Source organism: Hyposmocoma kahamanoa, unplaced genomic scaffold, assembly GCF_003589595.1.
Source record: "Hyposmocoma kahamanoa isolate Upper Pololo Valley unplaced genomic scaffold, ASM358959v1 102, whole genome shotgun sequence".
NCBI classification, from domain to species: domain Eukaryota; kingdom Metazoa; phylum Arthropoda; class Insecta; order Lepidoptera; family Cosmopterigidae; genus Hyposmocoma; species Hyposmocoma kahamanoa.
The window spans coordinates 2,235,937-2,259,352 of record NW_020653337.1 but is presented as its reverse complement, the minus strand read 5'-3'; the positions used below and the strand labels follow the sequence as shown (position 1 = coordinate 2,259,352).

The following is a 23,416-nucleotide window of genomic DNA, read 5'->3' as shown; positions in this document are numbered from 1 at the left end:
TTGCTTTATTTTAGTGATTCACAATTATTTTTATTACTGCTATTTCTATCGGCTGTAGAAGGTAGCTAGCTCCCAAATATTTTTTATTTTTTGTGAAGAGTTAATATATGTACATATAGAAGTATATAAATTTTGTTGTATTTTCATTTTATAGGAGATAACAATATTTTATTGAAACAAACGTCACTTTAGAATGCATATGAAAAAAGAAGTTACTCTTCAAGAAAAGAAAAATAGAGAAGAAGGTCAAACGATTACGACAAGTAACTTAAAAATATAGCAAATTAATCCATAACGCTCCTTTCATTCGTCTTCCTGAACTTACTACATCTTCGATGTAACCAAACGTTACATTACGAAATTAAGCAGGTACAGAGAAAAGACACCCATTCATTAGAGTAAATGTTCGCCCTGTAGCCAACACGTTGGAAATGTATGCTCGTATTGGGCGACATGTCTAACGACATACTAACTTGTTAAAAAGTCGATTAATACGGCAAACGTGTGCGCTAACATCTTTTTTCCGAGGAACAAAAGTTTTATTTCTTTTGTTTTAAAATGCTACCAAACCATTTGTATTGTTTGCTAACAATATAATATAGTAATAACTTCGTTGATAGTCGATATTTAAACAGTGCCGATAATGTCTCGAATTTGTGAAATCACTTTATTTGTAAACTGACAAAATATATTTAGAAAAATACGGACGAAATTGTTTTTCATATCAACAACAATATTGTCATGCTTAGCGCCAGTCAAATATAGGTATATTGTTACTTTCCTAACAAACAGTTTTAGTTTATAAATTGAGGGTGTGAAAAGTTATTTCGTGCTCCTTATTGCTTTCGAACAAGTATTGCCCAGAATGATCGATTGACCGTACACGTCACGAAACCGCAATGCACGAATTTAAAATCGAATTGAAGCTGAATCCACAATCTTTATTATGAGACACCTACGAAGACCCGCTCCGGACCAATAAACTAACAAACAGTTTAATTATAAACGACGCGCGATAGACGCAAATCATTAGAATAAATTATTTATTTAATTTATTTTCAGTCAATATCATTCCTATTTAGATCAAAGGATCGGTTCGGAGTCATTGATCCACGTCCAGGTTAAAATATCGAAGAGAAATTGCAACAAACAAGTGGATTTAATGCCCACTCAATCGCCATTACTGCCGTCTTCCATGGATCTAAATGCAATAATAATATATTTTTTAAAACAAAAAATATAATGTACAATGGTATGTGTTCTTCTTCTTCAAAGATTTGTACATTAGACAAAACTATGATCGAATTAAATGATAAAGGATGATCAATCTTAAAACATTGTAATAAATCCAAATATAACTGATTAATATTGCCAGGCTAAACAACAATGCATTGTCTACAAAACTGTATCAGACAGGTAAAAGAATTGGAGCGAACCGCTGCTGTCATATGATCGTCGCGTGCGCATATCGCCTCTGTAAACAGAGCGGAGTGCGCGGCCGCCGCTTCTGACCCCTGATAGTGTTGGCGCAATGATAACAACATGATAACTAGCGGGTCGCGCAGTCGCTCCACTCTTGACAATTGACTGATTTAAAACGACATCCCTAATGAACATACTGATAGACCAGTTGTGACTGCTCATTTTAGAAGAATGATTACTCAAATTAAGTGAGCAAATTAGTTTGGTTGCCACAAATAAGTTTTTAGTCTAGCATTGTGGCATACACTTGCTAATATATCATTTCAAACATACGCTTACTAATACATGCCTTTTTTTCTTGTGGTTCATTTGTGTCCGAAAATTTGATTTCCAGATTCAATTACTAAATTCCTTTCTTTTTCCCACTTTTAATATTATGATCGTAATATCACAAATCTTAGGAAACTTAGTTTAAATTAAAAGTTTTTTTTTCAATCTCACGAGTGCAGTAAACGTCATAGAGATCGATTTTAATCGAGAACACGTTAAAGGGAAGCCAAAGATAAGACAACCAATTTAGGCCCATCGTGAATGGAATTGAGCATGTCATTGACCGAGTGGGCAATCAGATGATTATGCATAGCACTATAATAAATGAAGAAAAAACGAATTGATTAATAAGTAAAAAGGACATTTAATTATAAACATACTGATCTTTTTTAGGTCTTTCCGAACCTTCCTTATTAAGGTAAATGTATCTTTTTGTTCGTGCCTCGATTCAGTTTTTTTTTTTTGCAAACGGAGTTAAATTCATTAATTATTATGAGCAATTTAAAACTGTTGGCCTTTCAAAAACACTGAAATTTGTTAATTAGTACAATAGTTAAATAGATGGAGACTGTATTAACAATCCAGCTTAAGCGTCGATTTTAAGATTACACTTACTATAGATAATATACTTCGGTGCGTGTCTATGAGGTACATCAGTTCATTTCGCTCGTCCCATTTTATCATCGGACACCCAAACCTACGGCGGGACATCACCCCTACATGATTGATTCCTTTCAAGCGTACCAAGCGCTTTTCGTCATCTTTTATTCTTTGCTCCAGGCTAGGTGAGCAATTCTAGTTATTTAAAAAAAACATCTTATTTAAGACAGCTGTCTTTATTATTAAATATCACTTGAGTGCAGATAAACTATTACTTAATTAAGGGTTACACATAATTTGCGAGTTATCAAAATATCCACTTTTTTATGACCTTTATGCAGCACTTGAGATACGGCTCAAGATCTTTATTAAATCCTAGTCAATCAAATTCAGAGTCTAGATTTCTTCAGATGTTGTCATCCAAGATGTCCACGATTATCTCTATTAATCCCAGGAAACTTCAAATGCGTCTCGAGATCATAGCGAGATCTCAACCAGTACGCATTGTGAACCGGACTTGCAGCAGTTTTAATGCCGGCCTAAGTACCTACTGTTAACGGTAAATATACCGATTGGCACTATATGTAACAGCTTGTACAGACAGGGCAAGTTTAAGACATAATATCAGAAACCGATAAGGATGTTTTTGTTGTTAGGCGTCAAGGCTATATGCTCGTATTACACTTAGCATGTAGTGAACTCATGAGTTGGCACATATTATTTTATATTATCGAGCACCTGGTTGGTGCTTTTGGTTCACAAAGTGTTATTAACATAGATACACTAATAAGCCGCGTTAGAGAAACATCAGATAACCGGCTCGTTCAGTTCAACTCAAGTTCTTTGTACATATTGATAGTCCATTACATCTTTTAAATAAATAATTGGAATGGCTCCAGACGAATGGTCTTTCGGTTTACGACGAAAACTTCAATTGTGGAGCTATAAAGTTGATTTAATTTACGACATTGCGGCACTGATTCGTCTTTTAATATATTCATTATGTTTTAATTTGTAGGAGTGAATGTTCCGTTTCTAAGTTCTCTGATAGAAACAAAACTATTCATGAACACCACGTTAAAACGTTTCATTTTATCAAAGATCTTTTTGCCACTATAAATATTTAGATAGTTGGTAGATAATTTCGTAAATATTCACTGCGTTTTAAGTACATATTTCTGGGAGTTATTCAGAACACGGATTGTTTTGTCAGGCTGTGGGCGGATGACCTAACTCCTCCAGGTGTATGGTCTGGTTACACAGATCTTTACAGCTGTTTGTGTTCGCCACTAATATGAAATCATAATATAGTAATGTGTTTCTATTTTTGACTTTGTCTGTATTCGCATTCAGCCAACATGAAATTATGTCTAAAAATTAACTTTTAATGTTTACAAGCTTCTTTGTATCAAAATTTAAACGTATTTTTAAGTACCAATCTTGCATTGTCATTATACCAGGCCAGTATGACAGTACATTTATTTTTTTTACTTTTTTCCACATGCAGCTTGAATTTAGCGCACTTTCTATACAATCAGCAGAGAAAACTATCTCCGATTCAACGTTGATACTTGCAATTGCAACCGAGTGTAGGCATAACATGATACCTACGTACAATTCGTGCGTCATTTGTTTATAAATCGTTACACGGTTGATATAAAACAGGCTATGTAAATTACGGTACCATATTATGCATGCTATAAGACATCTTATAGTAATAATAGCTGTCGTTACACAAAAGAAATCTGTTTCGCACAGGTCGGTCCTGCCATTGACGCAATTGGGTAAATTCTAGAAATTATATCCACGTAGGACCCTTCATAAATGGAGAGAAGGAAACGTTGCGTCTTTCTTCAGTTTTGTTTTTTTTTTTTTGTAATATGTAATAGTACTAAAATTCTATTCTATATAGTCAGAATGTTATTAAAGTGAGACGAGCCAAATTCCTTCCGAACCAGCAGTTTTTCTTATTTTTGTTTTTCATAATATTTTTTTTTTCCTATTTCACAGTTTTGCACGTTTGCACACGCATTGAATATTTTTCCCATAACTAACATGGTGATCTTTCATATCATTGACGTGGTGATCTTTGGCCTCAGTTATCTCAGGTATAGATCGAAATTCATATGGACTTCACCATGCATGGCCTGTAGTATTGGATTTTTTATTCTTGTTTCATATTTTATGCCTATCAATTGAGAAACGGCCGTCTAGTCCCCGTTCGTAGATTGTGCAACTTGTGTGGCTGCCATTAAACTTCGCTCGCTTCTTCTTTTCAAAATTCTTTAAAGCAAATATACATCTCCATGTTACAGTCGTTGACGAAATACTTAGCAAATTATATTTCAAAATCCCCAAAAATTCAGGGTTAAAATCCCCAAATGTGGGGAAAGCAAAGTTCACAGAGATATTACAGCCACTGTTCCCAGATTATGCAATTTTTCGCCATGCGGCACGCGGCGACTAAAAAAGTGATCGGCGACTCTGCGATATTTAGGCTATGTTTGAAATAGGAAAAGGCGATTTTAGGCTAATTAATAAAATGTCTGGGGAATTAAAAAAAATATTGAGGATTTTGTGAGGACGTGAACAATATTAGACCTCCCTTAAATAGGTTCTTTTGTTTTTTAACTAAATACTAATCCATTGTAGTTCCCTCACGAGGCTAATCCGGTCTCTAAAAACTTGGCATTGAAATATCAGGCTGCATTTCGCTGCTTCCCTGACCGCATTTTAACCAGTCAGGAAATCGAGGAATTGGGGGCACAAAAACATCAGGCTTTATCTATCCAATATCCAATGTCATCATCACCGTCAACTCTTGGTAACGGGTCTCTTCCGCCTTCCGTCCGCCATGCTGATTCAATGTGGGTTGTAGACTTCACACGTTTTCCAAGGATTGTGAATCTATTTCAACCAAGAGATTGCTAGTAAATATTCACAAATGTACCGCGCGTATAACAACTAACATAGTATTGTCTCAAAATGGAAACTATTACCTATATAGTTTCAAAGCGACAGTCTTGTCCTGTCACTTTGAAATTAAATCGTATATGAATGACACATTACTATAGCGAAATTTTGGAGATAAATTGTTAATGTAACGCAATATTAAATTGAAATAAAATATAACCCAATTTTTGAGATAATACTACGTTAGTTGTCAAGTGCGATATTATGTAACTTAATACTATGAATGTTCTTAAGACGTCTGGTAATTCCGGTACTGCAACCGACTTCAAATATACAATATGTTTATTTTAATAAATTTCAAAGTGCTCAATACCGTCGAGACAAACAAACATATTAAACGGTATTTACGTAGTTAAAAACTCATCAACGTTAATTCAGTTGTCACTTCGATCCTCAATACTGGCATCGGCTAAATTGCTTTAGAAGTAGTTAAAGCCTACTCCAACCGCCCTAACACTAATGATTATGGCACGTAAAGTCGCTTGATGAACCATTAATTTTATGCAGATCGAGTCGTAGCTATGGTGTCCATTTTTTAGCATAATTTCAGAATGTAAATAAAAATTTGCTTCAGATTAGTTTTATTTAATCTGAAAGATTAAACGGGTAAGAACAATTCTCTAATATACAGTTTCTGTGTACTTGGATAACAAAAATCCACGGTAGTGACCTGTTTACCTCTTGCAAATTGTCTCGATCTATGATATTTGCAATGAATATTGTAAATGATAAATGTACGCAATGTGTTCATGTACAAAGAGCAACCCCTAGAGTTACTTACTCATTTTTCGTTACTTATTCATTATAATGAATAGTAGAGTTAAATCAATGTCACGATTTCATGTATAGTTTGCTTACCTTTGAAAAAAAGATTCCTAGACTTTGAATGAAACAAATATAAATACTCATCATCGTCAACCCCGTTACACCTACCACTTGTGAGCCTCTCTAAGAAGAGGGTTAAAATGCTTATTACACTAGCCAATTACAAGGGCACTGAGTGTGGGCGCTTATTCTTATAAGTTCCCCAAAGTAGGGACCGCAGCTCCCTAACTTTTATTACATCTCCCTAAGTTAGAGTTAAGGTCCCATGAAATCTGGATGTAGCGCAATAAACGCTTAAGATAGTTTAGTACGTTGGCCCCATGAGGGCTGGGGAATTTACAAGTTTTCCGAGGATACTTGGCGTAACGGGCTGGTGTCTACAACTCGACTGTTTTTAGGATTATGAATCTTCGATGTGCGGATTTCAACACGATGTTTTCCTTCACCAATGTACATAACTTGGAATTTAAAACCATATATAAATGCTACCACAGAGATCCGAGCCGTGAACTCTCTCGTCCATTAATCTATCAAAGCATATAATTCTAAATGTATGTAAAAGACACCTACACTCGACTGTTGAACGTGAGGCTTAAAAAAACAAAGAAAAAAAGTCTGGCACAATCCAGCTCGAAATCACAAATGTACAATCTAAAACCATTTGTAATGGTCCTTAAATCAGAATCCACAGGGATATTTCACCCCTAATACAGTACAGTTTATTCACGCAAATATCTTTAATGAAAAACTATTATTATAGTCCGAAGGAGTACGTAGAAGAATACCATTACGTTTCACTGTCTTCTATATACCTATCGCACAAAAACCACTGTTATATATTTGTAAAACTTATTAGCTTTTTAATTATTTTTTATTTATTATTTTTACTTCTCAAAAAAAGAGTACACTTAACCGAGGAGCGTGTATAAAAGAATGGAAAAATGGGAAAAGGGTTTGAAGTGTAGGCATGTCCACGTCCCTTTATAACTATATTTTTTATTGTGATTTTTTACATGATCAAGTTTTTTTTTCTTTTCTTTTAGCCAACATGCAATCGGTCTTATGTGAGACAATAAGCAGTTCATTTTTTAATATATTTTGGCATGTCAGGCATACCCTTCCAAGGTTGAGTTGCCTTTATGTGGAAAACTATTCAACTCAGTTAGTTGAATCCCAAATGTGTTTACGCTTCAATCTTCTCGTCCGTGGTGGTACACACAATGCGCTAGCTAGTTTATTAATATGAGTGGCTATTCTTTCTTATGGGACTTAGTTAGCCTAGTTATTTCCTCAATAATTGTAGGCATTTTAAGATATTCGTGAATCTCATGTATTTTAGTGAACCATGGAGCATTAGTAATTGACTTAAGAATACTGTTTTGGTATCGTTGCAGAATTTCAATGTTTGACTGACTAGCAGTTCCCCAAAGCTCAATATCATATCCAAATTGGTTTCAGAACTGCCTTGTAGTTTGTTTTCTAGACATTTTTTAGGCCTTCTACCCAATAGCCACTCCAAGCACCTAGTTTTGTAATTGAGTTCATCACGTTTCTTTTGGATATGGGTCTTCCATGTTAGTCTCCGATCGAAGTAGAACCGAAGTTATTTTACTACTGTGTTATGTGCGAGAGTTTCTAGGCCTAATTTTACTGGAGGACAATCTTCATGTCTCAAGGTAAACGTGACATGTTTAGGTTTTACTTATCCAAGTGCATTTGTAATTTTCGTGACGCTTCGTCAAGATCGGCATTAGAGCTTGAAACTGATGAGTCGTCAGCGAATGTGGCTGTCACTACATTGTCAGACTTAGGTACATCTGATGTATATATGAGGTACAGAGTCGGCCCTAAGACGGCACCTTGCGGAACTCCTGCTTGGATCTCATAGAAATTTGATATCGCGTCGTTTATTTTGACATAGAAAATGCGATTTTCTAAGTACGAGTCCATAAGAAGATATAAATTATTTGGAAGTTGCTTTTTGAGTTTTAATAACAAGCCATCGTGCCAGACTATGTCGAAAGACTGCTGTGTTCTTCCAAAAATACCCCTGAGCAGTACTTCTTTGCTTCAAGTGCATCTCGCACATGTTCACAAACTCTATGTACTTGTTCAACTGTTGCATGGTTCCTCCGAAATCCAAACTGGTGTTCTGGTATAACACTAATGAAATTTGCATCTTCTAATATATATTATTGTAACCTTCATTTCTGAGGTTTATAAATTAACGGATTGTAATATGAAAATGAATATATTGTTATAATACTTACGTATGCTGCCACTGTTTATTATTTTAATATGTCAACGCAAAGTGCGTTTTTATACATATAACTATAGATTTCTTGACGCCAATCACATTTCAATCAATCATTGCACTCTATCAGTGTCATTTGTTGGATGGCTGCTCGTTGTCAGTTGTCGTATAGACAATGCATCGATCGGGCTAATTATAAACATCCCAAGTGCTTTGGCTTTCTCGTCTTACGTGAATAATAATATAGAATTGTGTTTTTTATTTCATTCCTTTCAGAGTTAACCTTTTCCAGTCGTGAGGGAGTTCACGTTATGTATAAACGTGTTTTTATACTACTTTTTTGTAATATTAGTATGATAGATTCGAAGCGTCATTATTTTTCTTTTTACAGATGAATTCTGCACCTTATTAGTAAACTTTATTCCCCGTTTGTTTTATCCGTGTTAAGAAACAAGTTATATTATTGGCGGTTGTCGCCCAGAATGATATATGACTCCTAATTTCTCTAATGATTTATTTTCAGCGAGGAATTTAGCAGTGATGTCTTATGATGGATCGTTGGTAATTTAGACGGTAACTGATGTAGTATGGCACTACATCTCGCTTACACAACTGTGTAGATACAAGCGTGAAAGGGACAACTATTGTATTCGTGAGACTAACTCAGAACAAACGCAAACGCAGCGTTCTAATCAGCCTTGGGCCTTGACCTTGCAGAAGATATCGCTGACGTTCTAAGGCAATTCGTAATAGGCCAAGTAATTTTATGGGGACCATAAAATCTTGAAACTGAGTCTTCACTTTAGTTTTATAACTTCATAAAGAAGGTGTTTCGTGGTCTTAATTTTGTAGTTCTATAACAAAGTTGGCTTAATAAAACTAAAAAAGGTTGCTTTATTCAAACCAGACGATGTTGCGTGACGCGGCGCGGCACTGCGCGCGCCGCTGCACTCCAATGCAGCGACTTGTCCAAATCCCACTATGGCTGACTACAAACTTGTTTCAATTTTTGGCGCCTCATTGTCTGTTCGTGTCTACGACGACATTTTTCTTTTCCGCTTCTTAGTCACACTGGCCTACAAAGATTTTATATTGTAGACACTAGTACTATAATTTGTACAATATACTTATGCAGTCCAATATTTTGTTGGACAATGAATGTGTCGTGTCGCGCTGCATTAATACCTACGAACTAAGTCCCCTACCGTAAAAGTGCATGAACTTCTTAAGCGATAATTTCTTTTTCTGAATATTTACGATATCTTCGTTTAAACCAAACGTTCGTTCTAATACAAGTGACTTTTTGTTTTTAATATTTTAACATTGTACTAGGAAAAAATTGATATTCATTTGCTCGGCATGTCCATGCACTTATGCAATACACATGCTACGGTAGACAAACGATCGTCTAAACGAGCTACAAAACGAGTTTTCCTTTATAGTTTCCTATTATCTGTTTACGTTTTCTACGTTTATTGTGTCTTTCAACGCAAAGTAAGGTATTTTTCTAGGATGTTGCGTGTTTCCATTCTATTGTTGATTGCTAGTTTTAATTCGAAATTAATCTTAGCTATATTTGATGGATGAAGTAGGTATTTTTAAAATTTGATATGAATACTGATTGATATCTGTTTGATATTAAATTTCACGTTGTTTACTCAAATGTTTGCGAAATACCACATCCTCTTGACCAAAGTCATTTATTAATTTTATTTGCAAGAAAAGCAAAAACATTTACTACTTTTTACGCGTTGGTGAGTTAGTTTCTTTAACAGATCGTCGTTTTGTTCCAGTGCAAGGCAAAACCTTCCGCCAGTTATTGCAAAAAATTGTCCAGCTCATGCGAGATGATCTACGGAATTAAAACGGTCGTTGTCGGCCAGATGTCTTGTGGAGCTCATACATTATTTATCTAAATTTTCACGCACGAAATTATGACATGGCGTAGGTATTTCTTATTCCTATTTGTCTTATTTTTATCTACCAAACTTTATTTAAATAACCAGTTACTCATGTAAACATTTGATTAAAAAATCTTCTAAACACCAGTATTTCAAGTTTTATCTGGATATATCTGGTCTTGATTCTACATTTTGAGGAAAAAAATCTCCTTACCATTTTTCATAATCAACTCGTTCTCGTATCTAGTTAATCCGTTTATCTAGGTGAGTAATAGAAATATTGAATTCTAAATGGCTAAACAATTGCAACGTGACTATATAATTTAAACGGTATCTATATAAATGCATCTATATTGCTTCTACGCAGCAAAACGTGTTAATTTTTGCTTTACTCTTCGACCGTTTGTTCCTTACACGACGGTTATGCCTACTACTCTTTAGCAGATCAAGCACAAAGGCAGACCCAAACATCCTTATTCGACAATTTTTAACATTCGAAGAGATAATAAGAAATAAGAATATATAATAGAAATATCCGTAATACACAAAATCATAAGTACTTTTTTAATATAAATTTTAATTCAAAGGTCGCAGGTTTAAATTTCTGTGACCATGGCGATAACGGTGAAGTGATGAAACTTGTAAATCCAAGAAGGTTCACAACCCTTGGGGGAACGTGTGAAGTGAAGGTGAAATTATAGGCACATGAGGCTTGTCAACTTATGTCTCAGGGTGACGGGCGCAGTGGGAGTGCCCCTAAGATCTTTGCAACTTCAAACTCTGAGTGGGACTGCAACTGTTACGGACAGACATATACACTTTCCACTAGGCACAGGACTTGTTCTTCCCGTCACTTGGCATTGTAAACAAAAACCCTATTTCCCCTAAACCCTTTCACACGACATCGTACTCCACTTTTTTTTGCAATATTCGACAAACGTATTTAACGATATGCGTTCTGTTATAATTTATGCGCCACTGTTTATTCAGTGTGGAGTTATATTACTAAAAACGTGCAATGCACTGCTGAGAACGGGGGGTATTGGGGCAGGGTTAGCGAACTACAGCCTAAACCCTCTTCCTAGAGGAGACTCGTACCCAGTAGTGGGACGTTGGGTTGATGATGAGCCAAAGAAAACAGTCATTATCACATCAAGCAATAAGATGCATATTGTTAGAATATTTTGCAAATCTTACATACCGTAGGTAAATTGGAATATGTTCTTCGGTAAATTAAAAATAAGTTTATAATTTTTATAGCAATTGTATAGTTTCCTAATTTATTAACCGATTAATGACCTATACCATCTCAGTCAGCGGTGATATTTTTAAATAAAAATAAGTGTACATTTAACCTTCGTCTCACCTAGAGAGGTCGACAATGAAGCATGCACACCTAAATAGTGCCTAGTCACTCTCGCCTTAAAAAAATCCAAAATGTAGCGTTCAGGGAATAAACAGTTGTTCGCCCTGTTAATGAGTTAGCGTAACGCGTCGTGCGAATCTTTGAAATACCATGGGGCCATGTAAAGGGCGCGCAACGTTGGTTTGTTTGAAAAAACAATTATACGATAGATTTTATTTTAGATAAGAAACAGTTTCATTTCGCTAGACGTGTGTTTGATCCTGTAGCAACGAAATAAAAATCATTTCTAACAAAACTATTATATTATATATTCTAAACACGTAAACTGTTCTCTATTTTCATAGTAGAAATTTGGTTGGGCTGTACATTTGTCTAGAAATCGATACGTACTTCTTTATATAGCTTTAGGTTCCACACCTGTTCAACATAAAAAGTCACACAGAATTTACTACCACTGTCCACTAGTAAAGCGCGCTATTCAATAATCAACATGTACGTAGGACAAGCACATTTATGTTAGCCGACTAATGTCGGCATTATACTTTATGTACATTAGTAATTAATGTAATACAAGACGAATGCACACGAATAAAACACAGAGACATGGCACAACTTAAAAAGATAACTTAGCAGATCGTGCAATACCTTGAAACATACAATAGTACTCCCTACATAAATTAAAAAAAAAACATTTTATATAAATCGTCATCTCCGTCAAGATAAAAAAGTTAATGGGTGTATAAATAAGAATAGGAATAATAATTACACATCAAGATGGTGAGCTTTGTTTAATATCCACTGCGGCGGGAAATTCCAGCTATAAATGTGTTGAAATTTTGCGAAGAAGTCGGTAGAGTGGTTACTTCAATCAATCGATTTATTTGCCAAATGTAAATGGTATTTCGGCATATGCAAAGTTCTTACAAACTGGCTAACATGCTAGCCTATTAATGGGGTGCTTAGGACAAATGACGGGTCATGTAAAACTAACTTCCATAAGTACAATTGATATTTATCTATATTTAGTCAAGTTGAGCATAATTAGACTCTCTTCAAATTATAGGCGCATTAATAACCGATAAGTAACTTAACTAAAATAAATCTGTTCGTTATCGGAAATTAAAATTAATTAGTACCTGACGTCTAGACACGAGTCTCCTCTGAGAAGGGGATTTGAGCCAAAGTACTCTACACCTACCCAACACTGCTCTTCGCTCTTCTACATGCAGGTTTCATTACGACGTTATACCTTGTGTTATGCTGCTATCATGATCAAGTCGTATTTGTCTTACTACATTGTATATTTGCTACATAGAATTTGTTATACCTTTTCACAATAAATTCAAATATTATAGCTAAAGTAGTTATTGTTGAGAAATTTGACTTACAAATGACATTTTACTTCTATATCGCTGTTGCTAATTAAAATTTCTTAATGCCATATACTGTGTCGTAGCTTAGCTAGTAATCTGTTATCATTTTTTTGTATTATTGTGATCAATACCGCCGAAACAGCTATTCCTCGATGGTTTTTGGCAAGAAGAAAGAAGGATGGCGGTATCCCGTGTATTTTGTGACCCAATGTTTTTGACACCGTGCATTAAGGAGACCTATAAATACTTGTGATTCATTATCAAAGCATCGAAAAAGCTAATTGAGTACAGCTGTAGAAGCTGGGCTGGGCTTTATAAAGTTGATTTTGGTTATGTTTGTAGCATTGTCCTGTATTTCGCTTCAGATGTTTGTTCGTAGTAGCAGAAAATAACAAGTTTTCAGTTTGTTCCCAAAAATAATAAAGAACTTCCCGAATATTCTCAAATCTGCCAAACTCTGCCACATTTAATATAACTTATCATCTTCCGCAGCAATGTTAATGAATAAAAATTTAATCTGCCCAAATGGCAGAAATCTGCCACAAATAGTCACACTGTTCTCAATATCAATGTGACATTGACATTGGCAAGAAGTCCCTTGTCAAAACGTTCCTTTGGAACTTTCATTATCTCTCATTTAAATATTGTCTAAATATTTTTGTCATATTGTGCTTTATTTTTTGCTTTTTGTCATTACTGTTTAATTGATTATTTCATTAGGTATTTTATAGCTTTAATGTTTTATGTGTGTGCTGTAAAGTAACCAATACTTAAGGTAGGCAAACATTCAATCATGCTTAAAATGAAACGTACGTACAGGAACGTTACCTAATCTAGAGTCAAACTGAACCAATTGCGTTGTGTTCTTGCATCTATTCTAAAATACAATGTTTTACAATTTTTTTATTCCCGGCTTCTAAAAATATACAAAAATATATTTATAACTAGCCATAAACTAAAATACAAAATTATACTAGCAAAATCTATGAACGGCTCTTCGTCGTTATTGGGGCAGCTTTCGGCATCCTTCTTTATATAATTAAGCGCGGAGTCTTTTGTGTCTGGTCTTTTCCCTTTGTATTCTGACTGAAGAAACCATCACAAGCGAATTACGTTTTATTTAATACTACTTAATTTAAAGTTTAAGTCGTAGGTACGTGCCGCCGTAGGGTTTAACCCTTGACATCTCAATGAACAATGTTCTCTCAGATGTTCGTTAGTAGTTAGTTCGAAGTAGGATAACCTCTACTTGATTTTTTAATTTTTTTTATTATTTAGAAATACCTACCCATGTGTTCAAGGCTCTGCAGCTTCAGCTTCACCTTTGCTAAACCCGAGTCACCTATAAGCCTCTTGACACGCTTTTCAACTGAATCCAAGGTGGCCAGTTGGTATTTAGAAGAGCCATATCCCATAATTAGATGTAATGCGGCTGTGTACCCAAAATTCTAGAAACAACCCTCTTCGTTTGGCTGTGGTATGGCTGTGCGAATATGTTTTAATTAATTTTGATTTCGATTGTTAATTAATAATAAATTTGATGTACATCGTTCTTTAAATTACCTCAATGATATGACATTCTACAATATTGGATATTTCTTTATAAATTGGACAGTCAACTGTGGCTTTGAGACCTGTAGATTGGCTTGAAAAAACGAATACACGCGATTTAAATCGGAAAAAATAGTCTCGCTTCCAATGTGTAATAATCGCGAAAATCTAAAAATTCGACATGCGGAATATGTTGTGCAAGGTAGCAGCAGTATTTTTTTTTAAATATTGAATATGTAGAGTGGAAAGTGAACATTGAGCAATAAATCTCTTATACAAGCCATCAGTATTGCAATTAAATGAACAATTCCGTCAATTTATGTTCAATGCACAACTGTTCCACCTAATTGGACATGTCCGATGTTAGCACAAGGAGACATTTATGTCCAATGAATGAAAACTTTGATTTTCATATCTCGTATATCGTTTTTAAAACAATAAAGATTCAATATAGAATATAGATAATTTATTGGCTCCGTGTATTCCTCTACAGTATTTAGCTGTTTTCTGATACAAATGAATTATCATAACCAGTTATTTGAAATAGACCAAGACGTTTTATAATGATTGGTTGATTTTTTCTTTGAAAATGTATTTACAATTATTTAATCTTTGTAGGTGAAAGATAAAAAGATAAAGCGTTACCTTTCAGTTGCCCGATTCCAAAATAATTATCTATGTATGATAGGTATGAAAACAATATGCGATTACAAATTATCAAGTTTTTGATAATTTTGTATCTTAATTATGCAACAGGTGCATTTAATTATAAATTTACAATTGTTAACTTAATGGGGAGCCACAGGCAAAATGAATTTCCGATGGCGCCACTATCGCTGGTATGTCACTACTTGTCTTTGATTCTGTACTTTGAGTCGTTGACTTAGAGGATGGAGAAAAATAAAGGGTTGTTGACACCGAAACTGACACTGACCCATGCCTATTATAGTGGCCGCATTAAGGAAATAATTGCCGTCTATAGAACTAACCTGTGTTGTCGGTATAAAACTTGTCGACATAACCTAGAAGACTAGTATTGATCCGTTTAATTTCGGTAGGAAAATGATGTACTTCTTTATTTTATCATAGAGGGGGTATGTATACTCTGATCGCGCGGTCGGTTGGTAGTGGAAACTGATAACCATCAATGTGTATACTTTGATCACTATATCAGTTTCAACTACCCTTACTACTTACCACACCCGACCGCGCGATTTAACTTTAAAAAATATTCAAATAGTTTCATAATAGATCACGAATAATTTAATACGGTTTCAGTCATTATTAATAACACAATTTATGGCACTGCTTTATTAATAAATTCGCTATAAAACCTCTCAAATAATAATACGATACTGTGATTATTTTTATTATATTTAACAAGTTTCGTAACAAATTATTATTGTAGCAAATATTAATAATTGTTATTATTATTTTTAATTATTTAATTTGTTTTATTTGTAAATTGTTTCAAAGCATAAAACTGAAACCATATTAAAAAATATTGCGATTTGTTGGGAAACTATTTGGAATATTTTTTAATTTGAATCGAATTGCGCGATCGGTTGCGACAAATCATACGGTAATCTTGCAGGTGAAACTGATATCGTGTACAAAGTATACACATTGAACTTTATCCGTTTCCTCTACCAACTGATCGCGCGAGCAAAGTATAGGTACATACAGAGGCATATTTGTTAGCAGAGATACAATTTTCTTAGACATGACTGGTTGATGATCAACCAGCTCAGTCAACCGCGACCATACGACCTGTAAAATCATTTTTAAATTAGATTGACACCCTAATAAACACCCTAATAACCACACTTATTAACGCTTGAGCCGAACAGATAAAGTTTTATATTTCAGAAAAAGACGGTGCGTGTTACACTTCCGACCCGTTCCAACCGCCGTCGTTTTTCTAACCAGATTTATGCGACTCCGTGTCAATAAGTGTGTTAATTCTCTTAAACCGCTTTTTAATTTACACGTACAGTGAATAAACAACTTCGTACAACGTAACAAAAAATTAATAGACACTGAGATTGCATGCTTTTAAATAACAAGATCACATGCGCTTCGCGTGGACTCATGACGTCCACAGTTATCATTTTGTCTTAATTTAGCACTCCCGTATCGTGGCGGAGTTTACTGAAGCCATGACACAACATTTTGCGGTTCACGAGACACACCTCCAATTTAAATATTCTTACAAAATGCATATACTATGTTGCGCAAATACAGGTTAAGATGTCGCATTAACGCAGTAGTATTTAAAATACATAACGTGTACATAAGAATGTATGTTTTTGGCATCGCAGTAGTCTCACATTAGCCATATGAGGAAAATTAAACTACCTATTTGCTTTATTGCTATTAAAATGGTAGATAATAACTATAGAATTTCTTTGGAGATTGATATAAACACGTCTGCGAAAAAGAGCTTATTTAGTAGAAGAAAATATTATAAAAATAAACTTTTTAGCAGCAATAGCTCCTTCTGAAAGAGTTCGGCCAGGGAAGTGGTGCCATTACGCCTACTTCTGCCGCCGAGCTGAATGAAACTGCTGAAACTACAGACACGTGGGACTTAGCAACTTCGTCTCAAGGTGATAGGCGTAGTGTCGCTCAGGATCTTTGCAATTCAAAGCGGCACTGCGAATGTTATCGTTAGGCGTGCTGTTTCCCACCACGTCTTGTTCGTCCCGTCACTTGATAATCGTAAAAAAAACTAAAGGAGACACTGCGCTCAGGCGTTTCCACGTCACTATGTAACCCTAGTGCTTTCTCCTCGGGATCCCTCTTCTATCGGAGATTGGACAACATCTTGGCAATCCTGACTTGCTGAACCATTCTTTCAAGTTCTTTAACCAAGAGTGCCACTTTCTACGCTCTAATTTCCGGTTTTGCCTTGGATGATAAACTGGACTGAAGCTTGTAGGTACTTGTCGTTCCTCATGACGTGGCCGAAATACGACAACATCGTGCGCTTACTGTTGTTTATTAGCTCTTACCTTTTTATTAGGTTTCTTAAGTAGTTCCGCATTTGTAACTCGGTATCATTATAAGATTCTCACGACACGACGATTAAACTCACACTTCAAAAACCTCTAGCTTTGTTGTGTTCTGTGTGAGGATGTCTATTCTTTATTATTCTACTTGGACAGTAAGCACGAGAAGATTATATCTTGGACGTTTAGCAGCGAAAAATTATGTGTTCAGGTAAATCTGTCTTACTAATGAGCAGTCCCATATCTTTTTACATAAGTTTTGTGTATATTTAGCCCCTCCCTATCAACCTCTTGGTTATGCGGAAAGGGCATGGCACTATGACCTGTGCAAGCGAGCTTGCACAGGTCATAGTGCCATGGGAATCACACACAATATGAGGATGGTAGCCCCAACCTAGAAAGAGGAAGGCGGAATTAAATCGTGCAGCCTGTATGTACTAAACCAAATACCTACAGACCATTTCAATCTTTGTGACTGGGTGCTATTGTATTGTAACGCGTCAAAATCAACAAAGTTGTTGATATAAGATTTCAAATTTTATTGCATATTTGCTCAGATGTTTTATGTCATTGGTGCTGTAGCAGGACCGACAAGCCGAGAACTGGTAAAAGATGCGATCTGTGTGAACGCCTCCGAGGCTACTTCCCACTTCACACAAGCGTGAATGACGCGGATATTCGGCACTAGAGCATCCGAGAATCGCAAAAGGCTTAACAACCTTATCTATACTACAAACACCTCGTTATGGATTTAGGTACAGGTTCATTACGCCTTCCTGAAGCCTTCGGTTAAATAAAAAAGGAAATGTTGCCTTCAGAGTGCGGCACTCAAATTAATTTTCTACCTCTAACTACAAAAATTTCAAGTATAAAATACATTATTTTTCTATATATTATTATTTATATTTACTATTTCCTTTATTGAGATTAACACAAGTAATGACTTACACTGAATTTACATGGGTTGAATGGCGATACAGACGAAAGAGAATATCCTGATGTTGCTAGCAATAATTAAATTGCCAATTTCTGTGTTATTTGTTACTAACAATTGGAAATTCTAACCGTTATAAATTATAAAGATAAAAGTTAACTGTTTGGCTTAAGCCTAAGGGTTAAACGATAAAAGATTAAACAAAAAATGCTCTGACAGTGTTCATGTCGCTAGACGCAAAACAAATACCTCGAAATCTGGACATTTTGACGTCACGATAACGAGGGCAGAGAGAAACTTAATTTTAGCGCACTAAAAATATTTATATTTTGTTGGTTCGGTTGATTCAATGCCTTATCTGGCAATGAATTACACAACCAGTTGATCAATGCGTGACCAATTGACGACACGAGACCCCTTTTACGTCACTGTGACCACAATCTTGACAATAATCCAGTTATTAATTTTTTTTTAAGTACCTTCTCAGCTTGCAAAATATGGGAATTCCGACCGCAAAAGTGTTGTTGGTATTCATGAGGCCTTATACTTTTTGTAAGGGTTGTTGGCCTTGCTTGATTAAAAGCAATCTATTAAACCGTTTTTGTTATTGAGTATAAATTTAACAGACCTGATTTTAAAGTTATTTTTTAACCACACGGCGAAACTGTATTTCGTTTTAACATTAAAACTTCGTAAAAGCAGAAAGAATCAGATTCTAAATATACGTGGTGAAATTGAAAATGGTATAACGTCGAGTTTGTAGGTTTTCGCGATTGCCACGCATTGTAAATGATGACTAAAATGGTATTCGTCATTAACCAATAAACCAAACTATGGTACAGAGTACCTAGAGTGACTTGCATGAATATTAGACCTAACTGTTTGATGACGAATAACATTTCAATAGGCCGTGATCATAGGACATGTAAAGAGCCCGAAACTTACATAATAATAATAATAAGAGCTTTATTTATCTACATTAAATAATAATTTAGCCTTAAATAAGATAATCTGAAGTTACACATGTAGATAAAAAGGCAAGAGTCTCAGCTTGAGCTGTTTTTCAGACTTTACCTTTTTGATGAAACGCTACATTTAATTCTGTAATATTAATAATATAATAATTCTGACGTGTCTCGACAAGCTCCAGTAAAATGACTAAAGTATACAATTTAAACTTAAAGCTATGATTACATTGTCATAATGGTACCAAATCCACATAAAATATTTCATTTCAAAATACATGAAGTATAGATAAAGTATAGATAAGGATGAACTGCACACATAATAACAATAAATAGTGAAAAAATATATGCATAAATCTGCTGGACGACACTACATCCAATAACTAGCAGAACTTTGCTTTGAAAGTAACCAACGCCTGCATTTCCTTTTGAAAGTGTAAGAAGACTTCAAATTCCTTATTGGAGGAGGCAAATCATTCCAACACTTAGATGCAGCAAATTTGAAACTACCGCGATAAACCGTTAGTCTAGGAGTTGGTGATATCTGTAAAGTAGGATACCGTATCGATCGTACATTGCCATCAGCCCCGTCGTTCCAATACAACATAGTGTGTATGTCCTAGCCGGTTTCGGCTACAGCGACTGCTATTGTTTAGAATTAGAGCTACGGTTGTTTGCTCTTTTGTGTGGCCTTAGATGGCTACAGTAGCCAGTCTTATTGATAAATGTTCGCAAACAGAGGCGACACCAAAAGACACCGTCAACATAGTAATAAAAGATGGCTGCAGGGGTCTTAGCCTTGAGAGCATCACGTTTCGCGTCCAGGTCTGACAGTCTCTGTGCCGAAACTTTGGTTTCTTTGAAAAAAGAAAACACTGTAAAAGCCATGGTATATTAATGGTTTGCCTATCTCCTCTCAAGCCGAGGCCATGGGTTCGAATTTAGACTCGCTTCTCTAAGTTTTTGGACTTTATGTGGGAAATTGAATTTGAAATTTACCATGAGCTTTTCGGTGAGGGCAAACATCTTGAAACCTATACGTCCAAATAGGTTCACAACCCTCGGAAAAACGTGTTAAATCCCCAACGCACATTGGGCCTGTACGGCGGACTATGACCTACATCTTCGCCTGAAAGAGACCCCTGCCCAGCGGTGAGACGTATAATTGGTTTGATGTTGTATGGTAGTAACACTTTGCACACACACTTGCTTAACTGGGTCTATAATTGCAATAAATATTTTCACTTTGATAAAAATAGATAAAAAATATCGGCGATGCTACACCGTCCTCCTTGTCGTACTGTGCACCTTGTTACATTGTGCATCTTGTTTTATTCTTCCTTAATAAAATAATTCCATTGTCAATTTTGTAAAAGTAAATTAAAAATTATGACGATCGTCGCCAGAGTCCGTGGTTTCATTCATGCATATTGTTACACTTATGCCCCTTGTTACACTCGTCACATTATTCTCCCTCTTGCTCTACATTAACATTGAATTCAAAATTTGAAATTGTAATTTCTAAATTGCGTTATCCTAGCTGTCGGTGGATGGGTACTTAGTTTGAATAAGTAATGAATTGTTTAAGTGAAGCAAGCAGATTCCTATAAGGCTGCATCATCATTAAACACAAATGAGGGTCATATGTCCAACAATGAAACACCAAAATTTCAAACATTCATAGTTCTGTTATTTTTAAAGTCAAGGGTAATTTTTTTACACAGATAGAGAAATTTAATTGAGCTTCGAATGTCTTAAACAGATTTCTTACACACTTTATAGATAATCTTTAATAAGTTTTTAAATGGGAAATGTTTCATTGTGTCCACAGGTATGTACACAATAAAACACCTTATATTCAACAGCGAAACAGGGTAATTATTTCGTTATTTTTGTAATTATGGGAATAAATAAATAATGAAACTTATTTTTAAAATACAAAAATGCTTTAATCTACGTAATCTTTTCGAACAGATTGGTTACTCTTATTAACAAGAGATAGTGCACAATAAAACATTTTGTCCATGCCACTGTTTCATTGTAGACTACCTAGGTGACTAGACAATAAACCCAAAAAAAATACAACTCAATTTATTTGTTTTCATTTATGAGCTAGTCCCCGTAAATCTATGAAACATGTACAATACTAAGCAATATTTGGCAATAAGGGATTTCCAAGTATAATTAGTAGTGCTCTGAAGAGTTGTTCAACCTTATCCCTTCCTCTCCTTTCCATCAGCGGACCACCCGTGCCGGACTGCGTTGCCACAGTTGGACGGTCAGTTCAATACCGTCCCACACTAAAAAGTTGGGCAATTCGTTTTTATGCCGAACCATCAAATTGTGGAACCAACTCCCGGCGCATGTATTCCCTCCCCTCTATAACATCGGGTCCTTCAAACGTAGTGTGAAGAAGCATTTGGCCAGACCGGCAAAATGATAGTGACGGAGTGAAGATATTTGTGTTTTCCATCCGTTACTCTCATCTCTGGACTGTATTCGCACTTTCCATCAGGCGCGGTGCAGTCATTTTGCCGAGTCACGATAAAAAAAAATATAAAAAAATTAAGTAAGAAAACGACGAAAATTGCAAAAAATACTTACTTTTTCGCCAATAAATTAAAAGAAACTGAAAAAACATCTGGTTCTTTGTGACGGACTCGCCGAACTGAGCTAGAGGAGGGTTCCGCGAGTGCATCCTTCCACGCTATTCTGCACTATTTGGTAACGTCGCATTTTCAAATTATCGCGGTGTTTCATTGGGTACGAGTGCTTCATTATTGGACAGGTGACCCTATCCATTACGATATTCATTATAAATATACAATGTGCACAATAGTGTTTGTTTAGGATATAGTACTTATAAAATGTACTTGTGTATGGTCGTATTCTTAATTATCTGAACAAAGATAGTTACCAGCAACTACTAATTGGGTATCTCTTTGTAAAGTAATGTCGCCATGTTTATTATTTAGTGAGGTGTTTGTTTCAGTTCTCAATCGTTACAGAAGAAGTTTTAACAAGTAACGTTATGAATTTTTGATGCTTGAACTTCCAAATAATTACAACGGTTTTATTAATTACATAATAAATTATTCAAAACGAGACAAACGACCAAATTCCTTTCTTTATGGCTCATAAATTAATAACTTAAAAACATTAATAGTTCGATAAATATAACTACATTTAAATTACTCAAAACTAGGCTTAAATTTTAATTGCGCATTAGAATATTTTTAAAATACTTGATTAAACTGGGCTTAAATTTTAATTGCGCATTAGAATACGGAATATTATTTTAAAATACTGGGGGTCTACTCTCGTCCTACGGCCGCAAAAATTACTGTGAAATAAGTAATACTCGAGTAAATTAAAACACAATGTCAAGTATGAAGCTTCATTCGCATCATGCCTCTTTTCATTTAGTCGAGTATTACTTATTTCGTAGTAATTGTTTCAGACGGATATCGAACAGAGAACGAAAGTACAGGACCTGGCACAAGCACAACTGAGTTGCTTTGAACCTGTACATATTAAGAGACAATGTTTTTAAATCATTTTATTACGACAGTTAGTGACGGGACGAACAAGCCGTGCGCCTGACGGTAAGCGACACTCTCAGTGGTGCTCAGATCTTAAAATCGCAACGATCTAAGGGGGATGCCACTACGCCCATCGCTCTGAGACATTAAGTCTCAAGTGTGTATAATTTCACCAGCGCCCTTACACTTCAAAACCGAAACAAGGTAATGCTGACATTACTGCTTTGGACTTTTACACAAGGAGCCATTAGATATAAATTTAATTTGGAGGAAAATCAAAAGCATACCGAAGAAGATTCAAAAATTTTCAAAGATATATGAAGTCCCCATGCCGCGGTGATGGACTATAATTTAAATTCTGGGATCTGT

The 23,416-nt window shown here is 35.3% G+C and overlaps 1 protein-coding gene across 1 annotated transcript in view; it reads left to right on the top strand.

The window, feature by feature from the left end:
- The window catches only part of LOC113232800, a 247,124-nt gene that overhangs the window by 824 nt on the left and 222,884 nt on the right, over positions 1-23,416 (top strand). The gene's annotated exons all lie outside the window — the stretch shown is intronic.